Source organism: Diabrotica virgifera, chromosome 2, assembly GCF_917563875.1.
Source record: "Diabrotica virgifera virgifera chromosome 2, PGI_DIABVI_V3a".
Taxonomy (NCBI): domain Eukaryota; kingdom Metazoa; phylum Arthropoda; class Insecta; order Coleoptera; family Chrysomelidae; genus Diabrotica; species Diabrotica virgifera.
In genome coordinates, this window is record NC_065444.1 from 257,822,518 (window position 1) to 257,845,142 (window position 22,625).

Sequence of the window (22,625 nt, forward strand, 5' to 3'; positions counted from 1 at the left end):
CAAATCGAATATCTGTGTGTAAACTAGGCTAATAGATTCCGATCGAGAGACCTTTTCAACCGTCTGAACATCTCATCAGCTCCTCTCTGTAGCGCACTTATTGAATTTCCGTCGACTAAACTAAAATTTTCAATTAGAAGATCTCTCGGTGAGTTACATAACATAAAGGCAACATTGAGCGCTCTCAACTCAACTCAACTAACGACCAACAGTTAAGGCAAAACGGATTGGTAGCCAATGCGATCCTCTCGGTCGCTTTCCGCTTTAGAGTTGACCTGTAGCAATTGGGTTCAATCAGTGGTAATTGATTAAGACCACGAGAGAGGCTTTAAACTATCCATTTTATCGATTATCCTGCTGCTGCGAACTGCTACACTAGTTACTTGACTTGAATATTTTAGGTGGAAAACGATAGAGATATCGACTACCTTAAATTGAGTCTATACGAGGACTACTTTTATATTTAAACCGTCTCTTTGAATCTAAAGTTTAATATATCAGTGGTAGATTTTAGGTTTATTTATTTGACAGATATGTAGGCCTTTTCTAAAAGTAGGTAGTTTCAAAGGCCAGCATTTTTCAATAAACCTCCCTAATATGTTTAAAAACATTATAGTCTGGGATAGGCGTCAAATTTTTACGGTGATTTTAGCACGGATTCTATGAATTTATTTTGGTAGATAGTACTTGTTTGATAACGAAAATGTCTGTCAGCTGGCGCGACTCCGGGGCTTTTAGGCAAGAAAAGATAAAATATGAAAATAGATGGAAAAACCCTACAACTTATATGTAATAGCTATTTGTATAACAAGGGAGGAAAGTGCTACTTTTCCTCCCGAGAATGAAGTTGCCCGACGCGTAGCGGAGCGCAGTAATCATTCAAGGGAGGAAAAGGCACTTTACTCCCATGTTATACATATGGTTTTTCCACCTTCCTCAAATAACAAGTCATTTTTTCATTTTAACTTAATATGTTTATGTAACTAACCAACAAAATTTATTAAAACTAAAACCAACAAGTAGGTACAATCTAACTGTCAACTGTCAAATATACGTCAAATTATTAATGTAAACATTGTTAAATCAAAATAACAATTTACTGTTTTTTACCATTCTGCAAAATACAGGGTGTTTTATAAATAAACGTCGTTAAAATGTATAGATACTGAGATACTTACGTAATAGATAATAGAATATTGTACAGGGCGTCATTAAGTTATATTTCATGAATGAAATACCATGACGTCACTTTTACTTTTCCTCCCTAGGAGGAAAAATATTTTCTTCCCTAGGGAGGAAAAGTACAACTTTGCTTCCTACAATCAGGTCCGGAAAAGTATACTTTCGGTAGAGGTAGGTGGAAAAATATTTATCTCCGTGCTTTACATCCATAATGGCCTAGTGGTTAGAATACCTGGCCCCGGAGCGGCGTCGCAAATACTTTTCGTTTTTAAAATTGACATTTCGATTTGAAAAATAATTGTTTTTATAATACCACGTTTTTATTATTTATACGACACAATATAAAAAACTATTATAAAAACAATTATTTTTCAAATCAAAATGTCAATTTTAAAAACTAAAAGGATTTCCAACGCTGAGAATCGAACGCGACCCACCTGGGTGAAAGCCAGGAGCCAGGGGTTCTCAACCTTCTAGTAGCAACTGCGTACCACCTGAAATATTTTGAAAATTTTGGCGTACCACCCAACAATGGGGGGGGGGGCGCATGAAATGGAAGGATCCCCCCCCCCATCCTAAATTTTTTAGAAATATATCTACTAATTATTTCTAATTCCAATTCTTGTCGGTGTATGACACAATGTGTACTTCGGCATTCAGGAGCAATTTTCTTTATTTTTGCTGTCAATTTACCTGACATATGAGTTCCTCTGTAGTGTTCGATTCAAGGGGTTTGCAGAACAAAAACTCTTCTACAACTTCTTCATAAAAATCAAATCGTACAAATACAAAAAGTTTTTAGTTGTACTTTAATATTGGAAGACGTATCAGTAATTTGCCTTTTCAGTGTGTTGTTTAACAATGGTATTTTTTAAATTTCTTTGTCTGCCGTTTCTCCTAACACGGTTTGGGCCATTTCCACATCGGCCAGTTGTAAAAGGGTCTCACTTATTGTGGCCTATATTCCATTATTTGCAATTCTGCATCTAGCAAGGTAGGATGCCTTTGTTAAATTAAGAGTAGTATCATATTTACAAAGCTAGTCATGAATTTATTTTATTTATCAAAAAAGTAGATTCTCTTTTAAAAAATGAGTGCTTTGGTGTTAATAACGTATCAGCATAGAAGGTTTCATGCTTTGGTTCGAAAGCGTTTCGAAACAAGCAACATATTGAGGAATAGGATTGTCACTATTTTCTGTGCCAGATTTCACTATAAAACGACACTGTAAGTAAATTTCGTGGTACTTATTTCTGATTGGCCTGCGGTTTAGATTTTTTAACACTATCCTTTAAAGTCCCAGGGTTGACCAAAAACTGGTTTATAGCTTAATATGGGAGCACAACAACTTCACTGGCACTATCGCAGACAGAGGCCCAGCGTAATCGCTTGTTTCACCCACGTGACGCGTACCACCTGAAATCTTCCCGCGTACCACCAGTGGTACGCGTACCACCGGTTGGGAACCCCTGCACCAGGCCATTTTGCATGTAAGGCACAGAGATAAATATTTGACATATAGGTTGTAGGGTTTTGCCATCTACTTTCATATTTTATCTTTTCTTGACTAAAAGCTCCGGTTTTGGGCCAGCTGACACATCATTTATTAATAAGCTTTGGAACAACTGGACCACGAAAATCAACTTTAAGGTGAATTACCAATTTTAATGGTTCTTTATGTTTTCGAGGTCGCTGGATCTGAACCTGAAATTTATTTTTATCTATAATTGGTGGAACATGTTCAAAAATCAAATTTTGTGCAAAAATACGAAAAACCAATTTTGATGATTGTTCAATTTTACCTCGCTTTAACCTTTTTTGCTGTGAATATTTTCTTTTGAACATATTACTGTGTCATCTTTGAAGTATTTAGATAACAACTAGCTTTGCACAAAATGTTTATCCAAATTAAAGGAGAAGTTGCTAATTTTTAAACATTTTGTCGTCAGATTTCGTTAGATTCATGTTTACTTAAAAAGGTTAAGTGACAAACTTTTTAGCTTATAATTTTACCAACACACACCAATAAAACATAATTCATGAAGAAGTTTTCTGGAAAATTTTAAGTCAAAATATGCAATAGGAAAAAAGCTATGTGACTTTATAGACGAGCGGAACACCACAAAAGCGCTTATTCCTCTAGATAGTGTGTAGTGTGATGACCACGGTGTGGTGAATGGCTAATCTTGCACAATGTTTTTGATTGTGCTGAAAACGAAAATTAGGTTTATTTTGAATTTTACTTGGGGGAACATTGGCAAAATCGCAACTTTACCCTAAAAATAAAAAAAATGAAATCACATGTTTGCGTTTAATAACTCTGTTCCATTTTAATATTTTTTTCTGAAATTTTTATAGTATATATTTTTTACCTTTTTGAAGAAAACGGTACCTGTTTCAATCTTTTTGTCTCATTATAATAAAACTTAGGAATTTTTAAAGAAATGTTTAAAGTGAAAGGTGCAGATTCCTGAATTTCAAAGTTTAATCGCAAACGTTGAGTGACAAAATTTGAAATTTAGCTTTTTAATCAAGTTTGCGTTAAAATATAGGGTACAAAGAATAAAAATTTTTATCGATAAAAAATAAAAAAAATTTTAATTTTAAGAAAAACGTGATTTTATTTTTTTTTATTTGTAGGGTAAAATTGCGATTTTGACAATGTTCCTCCATCTAAAATTCAAAATAAATCTTATTTTCGTTTTCAACACTATCAGAAACATAACGTAAGACCAAAATTAGCCATTCACCACACCGTGGTCAGTATCTCGAGAAATAAGCGTTTTTTTTGGAAGAGTGCCACTCGTCTATAAAGTCAAATACCTTTTTTCTTATTGCATATTTTGATTTGAGACTTTCCAGAAAACTTCTTCATGAATTATGTTTTATTGCTGTGTTAATGTGGTGGTTAAAATTATAAACTAAAAAGTTTGTCACTCAACTTTTTTAAGTAAACATGAAACTAACGAAATGCGACGACAAAATGTTTAAAAATTAACAACTCCTCTTTTAATTTGTTTAAACATTTTGGACAAATCTCGTTGTCATCTTAATACCGAAAGATGATACGGTAAAATTTTCAAAAGGAAATATTTACAGCGACCAAAGATACAGCGAGGTAAATAATATGAAAAATCATCAAAATCGATTTTTCGAATTTTTGCATAAAATTTGATTTTTAAACATGTTCCACCAATTCTAGATAAAAATAAACTTCATATTCGGATTCACCGACCTCGAAAATTTAAAGAATGACAAAAATTTGCCATTCTCCTATCATGGTCGCTTTTTCGATTTCTAAGCCTCAAATTAGGGGTGTGCCGCTCGCCTATTGAGACTAAAGGGTAAACTCATTAGTATCCCTTAGGTACTGTTAATTTTTTGCACAAATAATAACCTGTACCATCACTTGCACTATGCTCTGCTTTTCCCTTAACTAATTCAAACGGTTTCTTCTTCTTGAGTCTTCTAGCCAGATCTCTGTTGTCAAGGAACTGCGATGGCCTTAACATTGACTTTTGAAGAAGTCGCTATTCGTGACTTATGACAAATTTTTCAATGGTCTTGTGAACAGTATTCATTTCTAGGTCCATAATATAGAGGTCACTTTTCTTATAGTACTAAGGAGCGTTGCCAATGCTAGTACTAGTAAATGTAATATTTCAATGAATAATGAAAGTTTATCATAACACATCATCAGAGATTTTATTTCGTAAAAATTGGGCCAATAACAACTCAGTAAAGTCAAAACGAAAAAAACTGGTCCATCTAACCCGGAATTGCCCTAATGAGATCAAAAACTAGTGTTGAAAGAGGTTCTATCTAGCATATTGCAGATCACGTAATATTTACGCTTAATATGAATCATTTAGTGTCATGTTAATCTCAGCCTTTTCCCTTTAAATGAAATCCAACACCTTAAACGCTGAGATTATTTCAGTAAATTCCTTTAAGTGCTTTAATCCTTGTAGTGACATCTCAGTAATAACAGTATATATAGGTCAAATCCTCGTGTAAAAGCAGCTGTGACCCTCTTTTAAAAAACACAAATGATTCCGTACCCAAATCAAAATGCATAAGCATAGAGAAAAATCCCCGAAGATTGTGAGGAATTAGTATAATCTCATCTGTTACACAATGCTAATGGGTCCCATTGAATGTGCGTTTACCTGTTAGGAAAGTGTAAATGCCGACACAAACGTTGGTTTAAAGAGAAGAAGAAAGCACTTCTCGCTAATCGCCTAATCCCCTGCTCATTGTCACTATCTCACACTGTAGATGTCTGCTCGTCCATTTCTTGGCATCTTATTGCTACTGGATATTAACATACACTTTAAAGCTTTAAACATTTAAACATAGACGTACCAACGCATTTTTTACAATAGTAAAACTATAAGACTAAGTTTTCAATCTAATGGCATATAAAACAACATAGTGTTAGTCTACATCCCACCAGACTGAAAACAATGGGAACCTTCTTTGGTTACACCTCCGAGGCTTCTACAATTTGCAAGCCATAACGCATGCTGAGACTAAGGAAGATAAGGGAATTTTACAATTTATAATTCACGTCCCATCTGCTCAGCGCGGTAAAGTTCCAACGAGAATGGTTCCCTTCGTACTCCAATCGGAGTAAACATGTAAATCAAAAATGAATAACCATTTTCTATTTCGTTGCAAAACGAAAATAATGGCTTGCATGGTTTGCAAATTGTAGAAGCCTCGGAGGTGTAACCAGAGAAGGTTCCCATTGTTTTCAGTCTGGTGGGATGTAGAGTAACATTATGTTGTTTTATATGCCATTAGATTGAAAACTTAGTCTTTTGCTAGCAGTTGCCGCTAGGGCATCTATTCCATTTCGTTCGTTGCAATCAGTGACTGCACGCCGGGGTTTGTTTTGGTTGGATCAGAGAGAGCAGCATATGTGCCTCCTAATGAGAGACTAATAAGTTTCGAAACCGGTAGAGGTGCTTGCTGCACTCTTTGATTGGACTAGAATATGATGCGGCTGTATTTTCGTTTTGCAACTAAATTGAAAATGGTTATTAATTTTTGATTTACATGTTTACTCTGATTGGAGTACGAAGGGAACCATTCTCATTGGAACTTTACCGCGCTGAGCAGATGGGACGTGAATTATAAATTATAAAATTCCCTCATCTTCCTTAGTCTCAGCATCCGTTACGGCTTGCAAATTGTAGAAGCCTCGGAGGTGTAACCAGAGAAGGTTCCCATTGTTTTCAGTCTGGTGGAATGTAGAGTAACATTATGTTGTTTTATATGCCATTAGATTGAAAACTTAGTCTTTTGCTAGCAGTTGCCGCTAGGGCATCTATTCCATTTCGTTCGTTGCAATCCGTGATTGCACGCCGGGGTTTGTTTTGGTTGGATCAGAGAGAGCAGCATATGTGCCTCCTGATGAGATACTAATAAGTTTCTAAACCGGTAGAGATGCTTGATGCACTCTCTGATTTGACTAGAATATGATGCTGCTGTATTTTCGTTTTGCAACGAAATTGAAAATGGTTATTCATTTTTGAGTAAAACTATAATTTATTTTAAACAATAGTTTTACCAACGACTATATAGACCAGTAAGGATCTGTGAAAAAACGTCTATTTTTGGATGTGAAAGGTGGCATTCGGATTTTTGCAGATAAAGTTAGGTGACACCTTCAGTAATAATAATTGACTTATGCTCCTTCTCAAATATGCCCGGAACATTAATAAAAAAATTAAAATATTTAAAAATTTCGAATAACGTCGATTTTTTTTCCGCTTTCTTTCCTTATAACTTTAAAACGATTCGTTTTGGAACAAAGTCGTAGAGAAGTAAAATACAGATAATTGAATTTTGTATGATATACGACTGGTCAAAAATGTCTTAACCTATTACCTTTTCTGCAATATAGCAATAAATACAAAATAAGGGGGCAAAATACGCCTGTTGTTATTCAATGTTTTTAACCACTTTGGTGGCACTTAGAACCTTAGTAATTCACTTAGAAAATTCTTTGTAACATACTTAAACCGTGTACCTGAATTTCATTAAAATCGACCTAACAGATTTTGCATAATAAATTTGCAATCTAAATGTTTTTAAAAAAGTTCAAATTTTTTAAAATTTTTCTGAACAAAAAGTAGGCCATTTAGAAGTTGTCTAATTTTTTAACATATAAAGAGGTGCTCTACCTATCTAATACACTTTACAGAATTAAAATCGGATTATTTAAGGGGCCTCAGCAATGTTTTAAACTTATAAACAATTTTTTGGCTTATAAACAAATAGCTTTATTTAATAATAAAATAATTAATTTTTAGCAATGCAAATAATTAAAACCGGTATAATTTCACTTAAACTTTCAAATGCAGAATTGCTATTTTATTTTTTAATCAAAAGTTATTCGCGTTCAAAAATTGCATTTTTTCGAATTTTTTAAAGTTCCACTGCGTTTATCTCGAAAACTATGCATCCTACGAAAAAACTTGTAAGAACATTTTTTGCTTAGAATTACCCAAGAAATACAAAAAAAAAATGTTTTATTTTGCGAAAAATCGATGTTATGTAATTCCTCAAGTTCTTTGTTTATAACAATCTTATCGATATCCGGATCAACTGTTACCCAAAAAAATCGTATCCATCTGTAAAATGTAAGTCCATCTAAATAAAGGAGCCCGTAGCACCCCCTCTTGGCCACAGGACTAATTTGTTTATAAGCCAAAATTTGTTTATAACTTTAAAACATTGCTGAGGCTGCTTAAATAATCCGATTTCAATTCTGTAAAGTGCATTAGATAGGTGGAGTACTTCTTTATACGTAAAAAAATTGACAAATCTTTGTATGTTCTAGTTTTTGTTGTGCAAGATTTTAAAAAATTTTAATTTAAAAAAAAAAAGTTTATATTGCAAAATTATTATTCAAAATCTAGTAAGTCAATTTTAATGAAATTTGGTGTACGGTTTTAGCACATTACAAAAATTTTCTAAGCGAATTAAGAAGGTCCCAAGTGTAACTTAAGTCATGGAAAATCATTGAATAAAGACAGGCTTGTTTTGCCCCCTTATTTTATATTTATTGCTATTTTGCAGCAAGGGTGATAAATTAAGACATTTTTAACCAATTGCATCTGATATAAAATTTAATTATCCTTGTTTTATTCCTACACGACTTTGTTCCAAAATGAATCGTTTTAAAGTTATAAGCAAAAAAAGTACAGAAAAAAAAACGAAATTTTTTGAAATTTTTAAATATTTTATTTTTTTTATTAATGTTCCGGGCATATTTGAGAAGGAGCATAAATCAATTATTATTAACGAAGTTATCACCTAACTTTATCCGCAAAAATCTGAATGCCACCTCTCACATCCACCTAAAAACAGATCCTTACTGGTCTAATACTATACTCTGATAGAAAGGTACGGCCCTGTAACGTTTTAGCATAGGATTTTGCGTTCCAACTGAGTAGGTGCCATGGAGGTGCATATACCTGAAAGCGACTACGGACTACCACCGCCCACTCTGCGGCCGCAACATCCCTCGTCAACAAGCCTGCTTATAAACGTGACCATCTGTTTCATATAAAAGCTTCTTCTAGGCGCTGTTTATTCGTTGGTTTTACAGTGTAACGATTGGAGTTTTAGATCGCCATTTAGCCCGCCAGAAAGTAGTAAACGCGCATCGATACCCACACAGTCCCACTAAGCTTCCACCACTACCGATGGATGCCATATTTCAGAGAGAGCGGGACAACAGAAAATCGGTTACACCTGGGACTCAGGGACTCTGAGCTGAAAGGAACTCGCCGAGCCACCAGCCGGTTGCCAACGAATTGAGTTGGAAACAACCGAAGTCTGGCAGCTCATTGAGCTTCTAGACTTCCTGGATAACTAACGCATTGAGTTAGTGAGCCAATTGGGCTGCGACATATTGAGTCTGTAATGAGGTCGTTGCGTTGTTGTTGCTCCAGGTAACTATCAGCCGAAGACAAAGAGTTCGCTTTTTAAAACATTTTTATTTAAATCAAAATAAACAGAAGATAAGATAATTAGCCTTAATTAGTCATTAAGTTCAACCTCAGTATTAGGTTCAACCTAATATCCCCTCCTACCCACCAACCCGTCTGGCCAGCGTGGTGGGTTATGGCCAAAACCTCCACAAATCAAAAATGTCGGTTTCAACAGATATACGGAAGATACCCCAGCTGGGTAGGAAGTTTATTCCACAGTCCCACACCGAAATAACGGCCTGCCTCGAGGATTCTGGGGGAGGCAAGTCGACATTGAAAAAGAAGAACAACAAGCAACTCCATATAGCAACTTACAACATCCGTTCCATGGCAAAAGACGAAAAACTCTACGAACTAGAAGAGGAATTAGGGAATATGAATTGGGATATAATGGGACTATCAGAAGTTAAAAGAAGGGGTGAAGGGTATGTGGACTTACATTCAGGCAACAGGCTCTATTATAAAGGCAATGAAGACTATACATACGGTGGAGTAGGTTTCTTAATCAACAAGAAGAGAAAATCACAAATTCAAATAATTGACAGCATCTCAGATAGGGTTACATACATGATTTTAAAACTAAATCCAAAAACCAAATTAAAGATTGTGCAAGTTTATGCTCCAACTGAAAAGGCAACTGATGAAGAAATAAATACTTTTTACGAAGATCTTAAAACAGCTATAGACACCAACAGAGAATCCAAAATAATAATAATGGGAGATTTTAACGCCAAAATTGGAAGTAAGATTGAAGACTCTGAAAGCAAGATTGGAAATTTTGGATTCGGCACAAGAAACACAAGGGGAGAAAAACTTATGGAATTCCTGGAACAAGAAAACATGTATGTTATGAATACCTTCTACAAAAAGAAACCAAACAGAAAGTGAACATGGGTTGCACCTAACGGGACCACCAAAAATGAAATAGACTATTTTCTCTCAAACAACAAAAGAATATTTGAAGACGTAACAACAATCAACAACGTAACAACGGGTAGTGACCATCGTATAGTTAGAGCAAAAATAAATATTAACATGAAAGAAGAGAGAAAAAGAATATTTAAAAAAACAACGTGAATAGATGCCTTTAAAGTAAAAACAAATGAAGAGCAATTCCGAGAGGTCTTAGCGGATAAGTTCAAATATGATCCTTCACATAATCAAGATGAAATTGACGAAATTAACAAAAACATCAATAAGAACCTTCTCGAAGCCGGACTAAAGGTCGCAAAGAAAACAAGTACTAAAGAAGACAAAATAAGTAACGAAACTAAACAACTAATGACGGAAAGACGACAACTACTAATGCAAAACAAACGCCATACTCAAGAATACATAGAACTTAATAAAACAATTAGAAAAGAACTAAAACGCGACAAAAATGGAACGAGAACTTAATAGAGCGAGTCATTGAAAATAACAGAGGCTTAAAATGTCTAAGACCGGCACTGGGTGTTCAAAAAATCATCAAAAAAAAATCCGCCAATAGTAAGGAAGAGAAGGACAAATATAAAATTACAAAAATAGTCGAAGACTTCTACAAAAGCTTGTACAGCTCGCAAAGCCAGCCTAATGAATCAACAAAGGAGAACGTCAAAAGAAAAATAAAAAACGTGGGATCAGAAGTACTACCAAATATAAAGGGATTCGAAATAGAAAGAGCTTTAAAAGAACTAAAAAATAATGAAGCTCCAGGACAGGACGGTATAATTGCCGAGCTCTTGAAAACAAGCAAAACAGTAACAATCCCTATACTAACAGAGCTATTTAATAAATGTCTCCATAATAGCAAGATCCCTAAAGACTGGAACGAAAGTCTAGTAATACTTTTACACAAAAAAGGGGACAAATGTGACCTACAGAATTATAGACCAATATCGTTGCGCAGTCAAGTATACAAACTATTCATGAGAATTATTAACAACCGGTTGACCTACAAAATGGACAATTACCAACCAGTGGAACAGGCTGGCTTCCGCAAAGGATATAGTACATCAGACCATCTGCTGAAATGAGAACATTGATAGAGAAGGCAAATGAATACCAACTACCCGTATTTCTTGCCTTCGTAGACTATGAAAAGGCGTTTGATAGTATCGAGATGTGGGCCATAGAACGAGCTATTAATAATTGTAGAATAGATTCGAGATATAGACAACTAATACATAATATATATGAAAATGCAACTATGATAGTACAACTAGACGAAAATACAAATCCCATCCCTATTAAGAGAGGCGTGAGACAAGGAGACGTAATATCGCCAAAGCTTTTCAACCTAGCACTAGAAGACGTCTTCAAAACGACAAATTGGTCAACCTATGGCATTAACGTTAATGGCAAGAGGCTAAACCACCTCAGATTCGCTGAAGACATTGTGATTATAGCGAGCTCATTCGAGGAACTGCAAATTATGATGGAGGAACTCGCAGGCAGCTCCCAATACGTCGGCCTGAAAATGAACATGAAGAAAACAAAAATAATGACAAACACAGATGACCCCAGACGCATAACTATAAATGGCAGTGAGATAGAAAAAGTCCAGGAATATATCTTCCTAGGCCAAATCCTGAAACTAGACAAAGAAAACCAAAGTGCGGAAATTAATAGGAGAGCAAGACTAGCATGGGCAGGATTTGGAAAACTTGGTTGGATACTTAAGAACCGCAAAATACCTCAATATTTGAGGACCAAACTGTTCAACCAGTGCATCCTTCCTATCATGACATACGGGTGTCAAACCTGGACCCTAACCAAGGCAAATATGAATAAACTAGCCACAACAGAAAGAGCTATGGAAAGAGCAATGTTAGGTATACGACTGTCAGATAAAAAGAGGAACGACTGGGTAAGATCAAAAACAAAAGTCGAGGACATAACAACAAAAGTTGCCAAACTTAAATGGAGCTTCGCAGGCCACACTGTTAGACAAAAGACCAACGTTGGAATGCAACGATACAACATTGGAGACCTTACCAAAGTAAACGACCGAGAGGAAGACCACAGATGAGATGGGTTGATGATATTAAAAGAGTAGCCGGAACGAATTGGAAATATGTTGCTCAGGATAGAGACCGATGGAAGGAGTTGGGAGAGGCCTATGTCCAAACATGGACGATAGAAGGCTAAGAAGAAGAAGAAGTCATTAAGTTGGTTAATAAAATATATTTATAATTCCTACGCATCGAGCTTACTGTTCGGGCCGATGTAACGATATTTTTGTACATGAATGAATGATTTTGACGATCGAGCGAAATAGGAATTGCTTTTATTAATACGACATGGATGTATAAGGAAAGGGGAGAAAGGAGATCCCGCTCACCTCGCCGGATTGAAAAGACATATAAAGGATATACGATCACCGCTCATATAAGGATAGGTAAGAAGAAAACTGTCGGATTCGCTCAGCTCGCCAAAACGACAGCGGAAAATAATCGGGAAATACAACCTACATAAACTCACCTCGTACCTCGCTGTTGTCTATTATTCTTCGATCCGATTTTTATATCGTTCGAAACAGTACAAAAACGTGTTTTACTTAATTCATTGGCGTACTCTAGACGATAAAATTATATTATCGTCACAAGTCGGAGCCTCCCAGGGAGCGGTTCTGCATTGGAAGATTGTGTCGTTGGTGGTCACGCATTGAGCGATCTCCCGTCTTCAGTCGGGAGTTGAGTCGTTGTATGGGCCTGTGTGTGGTTATTAATATTTTGATTCCGTATTGAGGAATAGCGTGATTGCTTCTCGTATTATACTAACATGGTTACTGCATTTTGATAGTAGTAATACAATTTTGTTTTTCTTTTCTTTGGAACGAAAACCAGAGTACTGTTTTATTTTAATATTTTGATTTCACGTTGTATTGAAAGAGAAAAATATATTTTTTAAATTTTAAATAAATTTGTGTTTTACTGGGTCTGTTGTCGGAAATAACTACCCGAAACAGCAGTGTTCGACAAAATATTTATTACCAATGTTTAGAGTTCTAGCCAAAGAAAAGAAAAGGAAAGAAGGATCTTTTAGAGCATATTGATGAATATTATTCTATACGCTCAACGAAAAAGGTACGTAATATCAATAAAAATGTTAATTCAGACAACAAACGCAATAGGTACTTAAAATTTGTCCAATTCTAGGTTTTATTGGAACAACAAAGCGATGTTCATCAATTCATTATTTTCGTTAGTTGAGCCAATGTATTACGTTTATTGAATGGATGCACATTCATTATGTATACCATAATATCACTTTATTGATATTACGAACTCTATTCATTGAGTCAACGAACATTATTCATTGAAACAACAACGTCGTTAATTGACCGTCGAAGACTATTTGTTGTGTCAATAACAGTGTTATTTCTCATAACGTATTTCGTTTATTTCTACAATTATTTCCGTTTATTCTTACAATTAATTCCGTTCATTCCCACATAAATACGGTTATTCTTACAAGCAATTCTATTTATTCTTACAATCAGTTTCGTTCATTCCTACTTTGAACGTATATTATATTAATAATTACTGAATGCATTAGCCCAATGTATGATATTGATTAATAATAATTTTTTAAATCCCCCTTTTTTGTCCTAAACCTAATGGACTTTACACTGTCACTAATCACTTATATTATGATTTCACTTATACAGTGCGCTGGAATAAGTGTTACACCCTCCCCTATTAACTTATTTATTTTTAGCACATGAGCAAAACGCTCGGACAGGTTGATTTTTAAAATAATCAAAGTATATTATAACATCAATGTTTCGAACTTTGCACGATCCCTCTTCAGGTGACAGGCATAACTTTGATTTTTTTAATGGGAAAGTACATCATGTGACAGCTCATTTAAAAGAGTTTGACATAGTGATTCCAAAAATGTATAACACTTTTTGTGTAAACACATCCTTTTTGAGAGCGCAGGTGCAAAATTCCGATAGAATTCTTTTTAAACGCATTCAGTTTTTTTGGAATCCTGAGAAAACTAAGTATTTTTGAAAAATTTAAACGCAGTATAAAATATTACATTATTACCGAGGGCCCAAAGTCCCTTAGAATAAACAAAAAGTTTCTTGTGAATAGTATATTTGAAATTAAAAATCATTCTAAATTTTCTCTTTTTCACCCCTGTGACTTATTAAAATAATCATTATAGAAGTTCTCAGGGACTTCAGACCCTCGATAATACTGCAATATTTTATTCTGCATTTAAATTTTCAAAAATACTAATTAGTTTTCTCAGGACTCGAAAAAAATTTAAAAAGAATTCGACCGAAATTTCCCAATAATAGACACACGAAAACTTTCTTCTACTACGGACTACACTTGGAAACGAAATGAAATTATTATTCGGCACTTCGGCAGAGGTAACAGCATTGTTTAACAAATAATTCTTTTTTAAACAATGGTAACACAGAGAAGCTAGGGGTATCACGATAAGGAAAAGCGGTTACATTTCAAATGGTCAAGCAAAACATTTATTGTCTCAACAACTACGTTTACTGTCACCATGAACGCATTGATTGTGGTTATTAAACGCAGTAGTAGATTGATTAATGCATTCGTTGTCACAATAATCAGTTAACATCTATACAATCATCATATATTACTCTATATTAACAACATTTGTACATTATTTTAATGAAATCTGTACGTTTTCACGATAAACCAAGGTAATTGCTTGTCATCTACGAAATCAAGAAAATGAGTTATTGCCAGAATTAACATTGTTTATTAAAGATACGAAACTAAGTTATTGGCTGAATAAATTGAGTGTTATTGATTAATGTACTCTAGTTATTTTCACAATTATTATTCAATCATTGTGACAATAACCAAATACATTCGTCAATTTCTAAAAGTTCGTTGAAACAAAAAATTAAATTGTTATTACAACGAAATACTATTCAATAATCACTGTTAATCAATATTACGAACTAAATTTTTTTTGAGTGTATGGAGCGGAAGCATGACCCATGACAACAACCATACAAAATAAACTCTACAGATCACTAGATCGAATAATATAAGAGCAGAGGAAATATGAAATAGAATGGAAACCAGTAGTGGTCTTGACACTACTTGTGTTTACCAGTAAAAACTTCATTTTTAACATCTACTATTATTTTATAAAATTTACTATAATTTTACTGATCTGGTACAATAATCCCATTCTACGGGGTTGCTATTACTGCATTTGCTTTGATTTTGTTCCTTATCCAATTATTGCTCTTCTTGTCTTTTAGTTTTATGTCGACCATCTGCCTTTCCAAAACTATTTTTCTGTTTTAGCTAGTTTTCCATGTTCCCTTTGGTTGGAGTCCGTCCCCTACCTACCTTGCCGTGCATGTCTTCAACAATCAACTTAACTTCGTTATTGGGACATTGCCTATGTTTGTCCTAATTTCTATGTCTTTTATCTTTGCTGGGGGTATGTGCGTACTGGTAGAATACATTTATTCACTATTCACTATTTATTATTCCGCAGATATTATGGATATTTTTCATTTCTAAATATGTGGATCAACTTTTCAAATCCGCGTTTATTATTATTTGGCGTTTTATTTTAGCCGTTTGATTTTATCTGTTCAATTTGATAATTTGTCTATTATTACTCTATTGTTTCTTCCCTTATTTTAATTTATTTGTCTTCTGCTCTGTGCTCTGTTAGTCATACTCTTTGTTGTAGTTCATTTAGAAGTCTATTTACATTGCTTCCAAATCTACTTACGTTATCATAATTAAATCATTTCAAGCCCTTTGGCATTTTCTGTAATAAGTATAATATCATCAGAATATCGCAAGTGATTCAAACGTTGTCCATTTGTGTTCAAGCCTTTGTTTTCGAAGTTAACTATTTTCTAGACCCACATTAGTGAATAGTCTGGTAATGTCAAAACTAACTAGCATGTGATTGTGGTTGTTATCAATTCTATCAAACCGTTTCAGAACCTCTTTACCTTTATTTTATTAACAATGTCTTCGTTTTCTTAATATAGCTATAGTATATAATATATACTATATATTATGTAGTAGCATTTTTTGCACAATACCTCTACAAAAAATTCCTATACGCCTTCACTGGCCAAGTGAGTCTACACTTCAAAATAATCGTTTAATCCTCTTGGCACAATGGTAAGTTGTTAACAAGCCAGGCGTGTATAAGAGATCGTTAGTTAGGAAAACACATCCATTGTCACCTTTTGTAATATCAATGAGGTCTTAAGTACACCTTTAGAGAGACCCCTCGCCAGCGCTTTGCATTCAATGCTACGACAAATTGCCGAATATATTTTAAGAAGTGACCGACTATCCCAGTATTAGTATTTGCTTAAAAATTTGTTGGTTCTCATGATCGGCAATGTTGTAATAACCTATATTTTCACTTATCATTTTTTCGCATTTAAAAATCAATAACCAACTAAAAAATAATAACTATATGATATATAGTGTAGGAATATCAATAATGCCAGAAATAATAGTTGAAGAAGTCTCTAAATCATTAAATCAAATAAAAAAGAATAAAGCTGTTGATAACCAAATCGTTATTGAGGGAGTTAAAGCAGGAAGGAAGACCGTATTAAAACCATTGGCACAAATATATCTCATGCCATTCAAAAGAAGTTACACCGTTTTATAGAGGAATACATATAGTAGTAATCGTTTTCCTGAAAAGTTCGTAGGCTAACATAGAAAAACTTTTTTTTTATAAAAGTTGATTTTATTATTAATATAGTTACCTTTATACAAATTTTCAATACCATTTTTATAATACAATTTGTCTTTAGCCTCAGTTTCGGGGATTGCCTCTTCATTGTTGCTAAATTTCTTTCCAGCGAGCATTCTCTTGAGGTCAGCTATAACAGATGGTAGTCGCTGGGAGCCATATCTCGTGAATACGGTAGCTGTGTAAGTAATTTGAAGCTTAATTCATGAAATTTTGCCATCATTTTCATTAATTTGTGACATGGTGAGTTGTCTTGATGAATTAGCACTTTTTTCTTCTTCAAATGGGACCGTTTTTCGCGATTTCCTCCTTCAATCGCTCCAATAACGCAATGTAATAGCCGCTGTTAATGGCTTTTACCTTTTAAAGATAGTGGATGAATATTATACCATGCGAATCCCAAGATACTGATGCCATAACCTTGCCAGCCGACTGTTGTGTCTGTCTCTTTCAATGCTTTGGAGTCGGTTCATCAGTGGACTCAGCTGACTGTCGATTGGACTTCGGTATGAAATGATGGAGCTGTTTCATCAATTGTAACATATCAACGCAAAAATTCGGTTTTATTACGATTGAACAGCTTCAAACATTTCTCAGAATCATTAATCGTTGTTGTTTTTGAATACACATTCCTTTGATATCTTTAGAGTCTCAGATATAGAGATGCATCAAGTCAAACTAGTTTGATTTTATTCAACAAACTTGACTTGACTTGAAAATCAAACTTGTTTTGTAAAAAAGTTTGACTTGACCTGATTTCGATATCTTTAGGTTTGACTTGAAATCAAACTTCTTCAAACAGTTTGAAGTTTGAATATCATATTGGCAACGTGTTTATTTCCAATTCCAATTGAGAGCGTACGGATTTTGTTGTCACTTATTTGGATAGGTCTGAATCTGTATTCTGCTACTCCGCAAATTAGTTTGTAGTTCAGATTTAGACGTCTATGTTTGGCTTGTTTATTACGTTCGTTTTGAAGTGTGTGGCTTTGGGAGATAATATCTGAATTTGGATATTTTTCGGTTCAAAGTAAGTACCAGAACAAATTGAGTCTGATATTGAAGGTATTCCCACTGCAAAAATTAAGAGAAACAATCTGTAGTCGAAGCAGTATTAATTAAGAAAAATAAATATACTGATTTATTTGATGTTGCGGCAGGTGATTTCAAAACAATGAAAATTGCAAAGTGCATACATAGTTCTATTATCTAAAAATAAAGAACAGCGTTATAAAATCACAAACAGTGAACTAATTCTTTAAAAGGACGGCGTTATGCATAACTCGACCAAGCGCCATTTCTTTAAAATCGAGATAACAGCGGATTCTGGTGATACATACTATCTTGGAAAAATCCCTGTTATTGTCACGTTAACGGATACTAAGAAAAACAAAAATAAACCAAGCGACATTCTGTCTATTAAGGGTTTTTAGTTTTGCATAACAAGACTATATTCATAACTGCCAAACTGCCATTCTTAACTGCCATTCATAACTGCCATATATCCATAACTGCCATTCATAACAGTTTCGCAATTGTAGACTAAGCGCCGACTTTGGTCTGTTTATGCTAAACTAAGCGTTTAGCCAGAATAACAGTTTTGTCCCCATTAATGTACACATTAATTTTGAAGTTTCCGTCAAAAAATGATGGAATTTTTTTAAAGTGAAAATGTTGTGTGTTGTGTTTATATATAATTAAATTGAAAAATACAAATAATCTATATACAATCTTTATATTATGTCTAACGTGCTATGTACTAAGAATATAGTATAAGTCATAAAATGGACCTTTCGGGATTCTTCTATATTTTGAATTTTGAATGTTTATTATTCATTTCTGTACTAAGAGTATAAATCAATAGTCTGTTTTTCATGTATAAATATTGATTTTATTCCAACAGTACAACTCTTAATTTCAAAAGTCTGCTTTGTAAGGTACAGGTCAACTTATTATACTGTTAGTAAATACCTTCTGGTTTCACTTACGCAGCTTGACTTATACTTTTAGTAGGTACAAACAGGCGCGGATCTAGAAATTCAAAATAGGGGGGTCAGACGTACCACAAATATTTTATAGTCCAGATTTAGCCATACGACTCACGCTTACTCTAAGGATAAAATTCAGTCATCTCAGATACCTACGGTATCAAAAGAATTGAGCTCTGGTTGACAGAAAAAAATAATAAATAATAAAAAAAATACTTATAGACTAATTAGAATAGGGGGGTCCATGGACCCGTTGACCCCCTTCTGTATCCGCGCCTGAGTACAAACCACATGTTATGAGATTCTGGGGCGTTTGTATTGAAAAAATGTAGATAATCCAAATTTGACCGTAAAATTTCAAGGAATTAACATGCTTAAAAAGGGGTTGGTACGAAAACAAACTTTTGAGGTTCTTTGTTTTCTTCCTTTTTAACTTTCCTAAACCTTTTTTTTTATGACTTTCGTTCTGTCGTTGAAGACGGTGCTGGTGTTTATTGTTATCGGTTATAAACGCAGAAAATTATAAAAATAGCTAGATCCCATTTAAACCAAAAACTGTTCATTTAGTATTTTTTTATTTAATTTTGTTGTGCTTGCTTAAAATAGTTTACTGTGAAAGTGTCAGTGTTCTATTGTACATGATTTTTAAAAATGAGTAGAGGGAAACAAATATTAAAATTATTGGAACTAGAGGATGATTTATATGGAACTTAATGTATTATTAAATTTCTTATCTTAATTGGCAACTGACATCTATCTCAACAAAAAAGTACATAAAAAAATAAATAAAATACAGGATCCTTTGTAAAAGGTATATTTAAAAGACCCTAATAATGGTTACATCACAAAACAAAACGTTTTCGGATTAACAAGTAATCCATCATCAGTGTTAAGCCAATAACATGCATGCGGGAGCCACCAAAAAGTTATGGGTAAAAACCCTTTAAAAGGTATAGTTGACACTCAATTTTCAATATGTGAGGTTCATTCCTTTCATATCACATCCACGTGGGTTAGAGTCCTGTGTTGCCCTGGGTAATATCCAGGAATATTTGCAACATCCAACTATTTTAAACATAATATATAGTATAATATAAGACCTTATACCTTTTAAAGGGTTTTTACCCATAACTTTTTGGTGGCTCACGCATGCATGTTATTGGCTTAACACTGATGATGGATTACTTGTTAATCCGAAAACGTTTTGTTTTGTGATGTAACCCTTATTAGGGTCTTTTAAATATACCTTTTACGAAGGATCCTGTATTTTTTGTGATTTATGGTATACAGCCAGCTACAGGAATTTTATTTTCCTCGTGGATTATTAAAAAAGTATATCTACGAAATAAATTATTTTTCAAACTCTTTCAAACTAGTTTGACAAACAGTTTGAATTTTCAAACCTGTACGATTGATCAGTTTGACTTGACTTGAATTATTTGTCAGAAGGATTGACTTGAGTTTGACTTGAAATTAAGTCAAACTCAAGTCAAGTTCAAACATTCGAGTCAAACTTGTGCAACTCTACTCAGATATCTGGAACAACTTCACTTTACGGTCATTCAAAATTATTTTGTGGACTTTTTTGTTGTTTTCGTCGGTAACAGCCTCTTTGGGGCGTCCACTGGTGTCCACTAGGTGCCCATTTCGCCTCGTTTTAGCAAACCACTCCTCAACGGTTGATTTTCCTGCTGCACAGACCGAATAATGTTTATCAAGTCAAGCCTTGGCTTCAACAGATTATTTTTCGCCAAAAAGCAATGTGTTATTAAGACACTAAATTCTATTTTATCCATTTTTTTTAAACAACATAACACAAGATGCTTTATGAGATTTTATAAATATATTTCATAAACTAATAGTTCGTCAGCTGTCAAATTTAAACGGGCATCTAGGCATCTTTTGAAAGTTATGGTTGACTAAAAATCATATGGAACCAGTAGTGCCAAGCCAACTATGTGTCACAAAATAAACTGAAGGAACTGCCGAACCGCATATACATAAATGATGAATTTACAATACTTGAAAGAGAAGAGATAATAAATTCCTAAACCAAAAAAGTGGAAGGGGAAGCATAAAAGTCAGAATATGTAAACTGCGCATGGCTTGATACGTTCAGTATTATTTTTCCTTTGATATTATTTTTAGATATTTTAAAATTAATTTTTGGAATCGTTTCTTCAGTTATTTTTCTCCGTTTTTTCTTGAAAGTTGCAAACAATTACTAAAAATTAAAGTATCTAGATTTTTGTGTCTCTGTGTTACTAAGGGCCGGCTGTTCGAACGCTAATCAAGAAGTTGATTATAATTAAGTCCCCTTAACAACCATCAAATAACAACACCCCTCACTCGTACGTCAATCAGTTGATTGTAATCAATTATTAATTAATAATTAACATAACAATTATTAACATAATTGGATAATAAATCTCATAATTGTAATCAATTATGTTTTCAGCAACCCAAACAAAGTTGACATTGACAGTTGGTGACAGTAATTAAATATTTGATAATGATCAGTTGATTTCATTTTTGATTAGCGTTCGAACAACCGGCCCTAATATATTTTTTTAATTGACTTTGTTAAATACATTGTAATAATGCTGAGATATTTTAATTACTGCTTCTAATACTTTTTCTGCTTGAAGCGTTAAAAAACCCAACATCATCTCCAAATGCTACAATGTACAATACCTTCAAGCATCGCATTTCAAATCATTAATACCATTTTCCAATTTTCTCTTTGATAAACCCCATCTCATTAGATCAACATCATCCCCATGCATCCCCAATTTTAAAATCACAACCACTCTCCTCTGATAAAACGAAAGTTTGTCACCTATTATAACTCCAACGAGGTTATTTTCCACCCCTATTATCTCACATGTCGCCGGGCTACACCCTCTCCCTCAAGGGTGATCACTGCGGTAGTTAGAGTTAATAGAGCCCCGCAGTATTTACTACCTTTTCCTAATAGTCCTGCGAGCGCCCCATAGGCATTTTTGAGAGCGGGAGTCATGCAGGAATGACCAGAGATAGAGCTGGCCGATTGCAGACATAAAAACCCTAATAGACTTTTGATGTGCGCGTTGAGCAAACTGCGCCTCTAACTAAATCACCGATGTTGACAAAATAAATGAATGGTCTGCCTTTTTCCTACGCATTACACCGAATAAAATGATGGTCCTGCTTGTTTTATAACCGCGACTTTATTTATGTGCTCTTCTCTCTTGTAACAGGAATGAGAATTTGTCGTTTTCTTTGTCGCGATGGACATACAAAGAATTTTATTTTCTATTCTCAAGACAATATCAGAAAAATATTGAACTATTTTAGTAAACCTCAAATTAATAGAAAATGGCTTAAATAAGCACTATAAAAAATAATAAATAAGAAATAGCTATTTGTATAACAAGGGAGGAAAGTGCTACTTTTCCTCCCGAGAATGAAGTTTACTGCCCGACGCGTAGCGGAGGGCAGTAATCATTCAAGGGAGGAAAAGGCACTTTACTCCCATGTTATACATGTGGTTTTCCACCTTCCTCAAATAACAAGTAATTTTTTCATTTTTACTTAATTTATTTATGTAACTAACCAACAAAATTTATTAGAACTAAAACTAACAAGTAGGTACAATATAACGGTCAACTGTCAAATATAAGTCAAATTATTAATGTAAACATTGTTAAATCAGAATAACAATTTACTGTTTTTTACCATT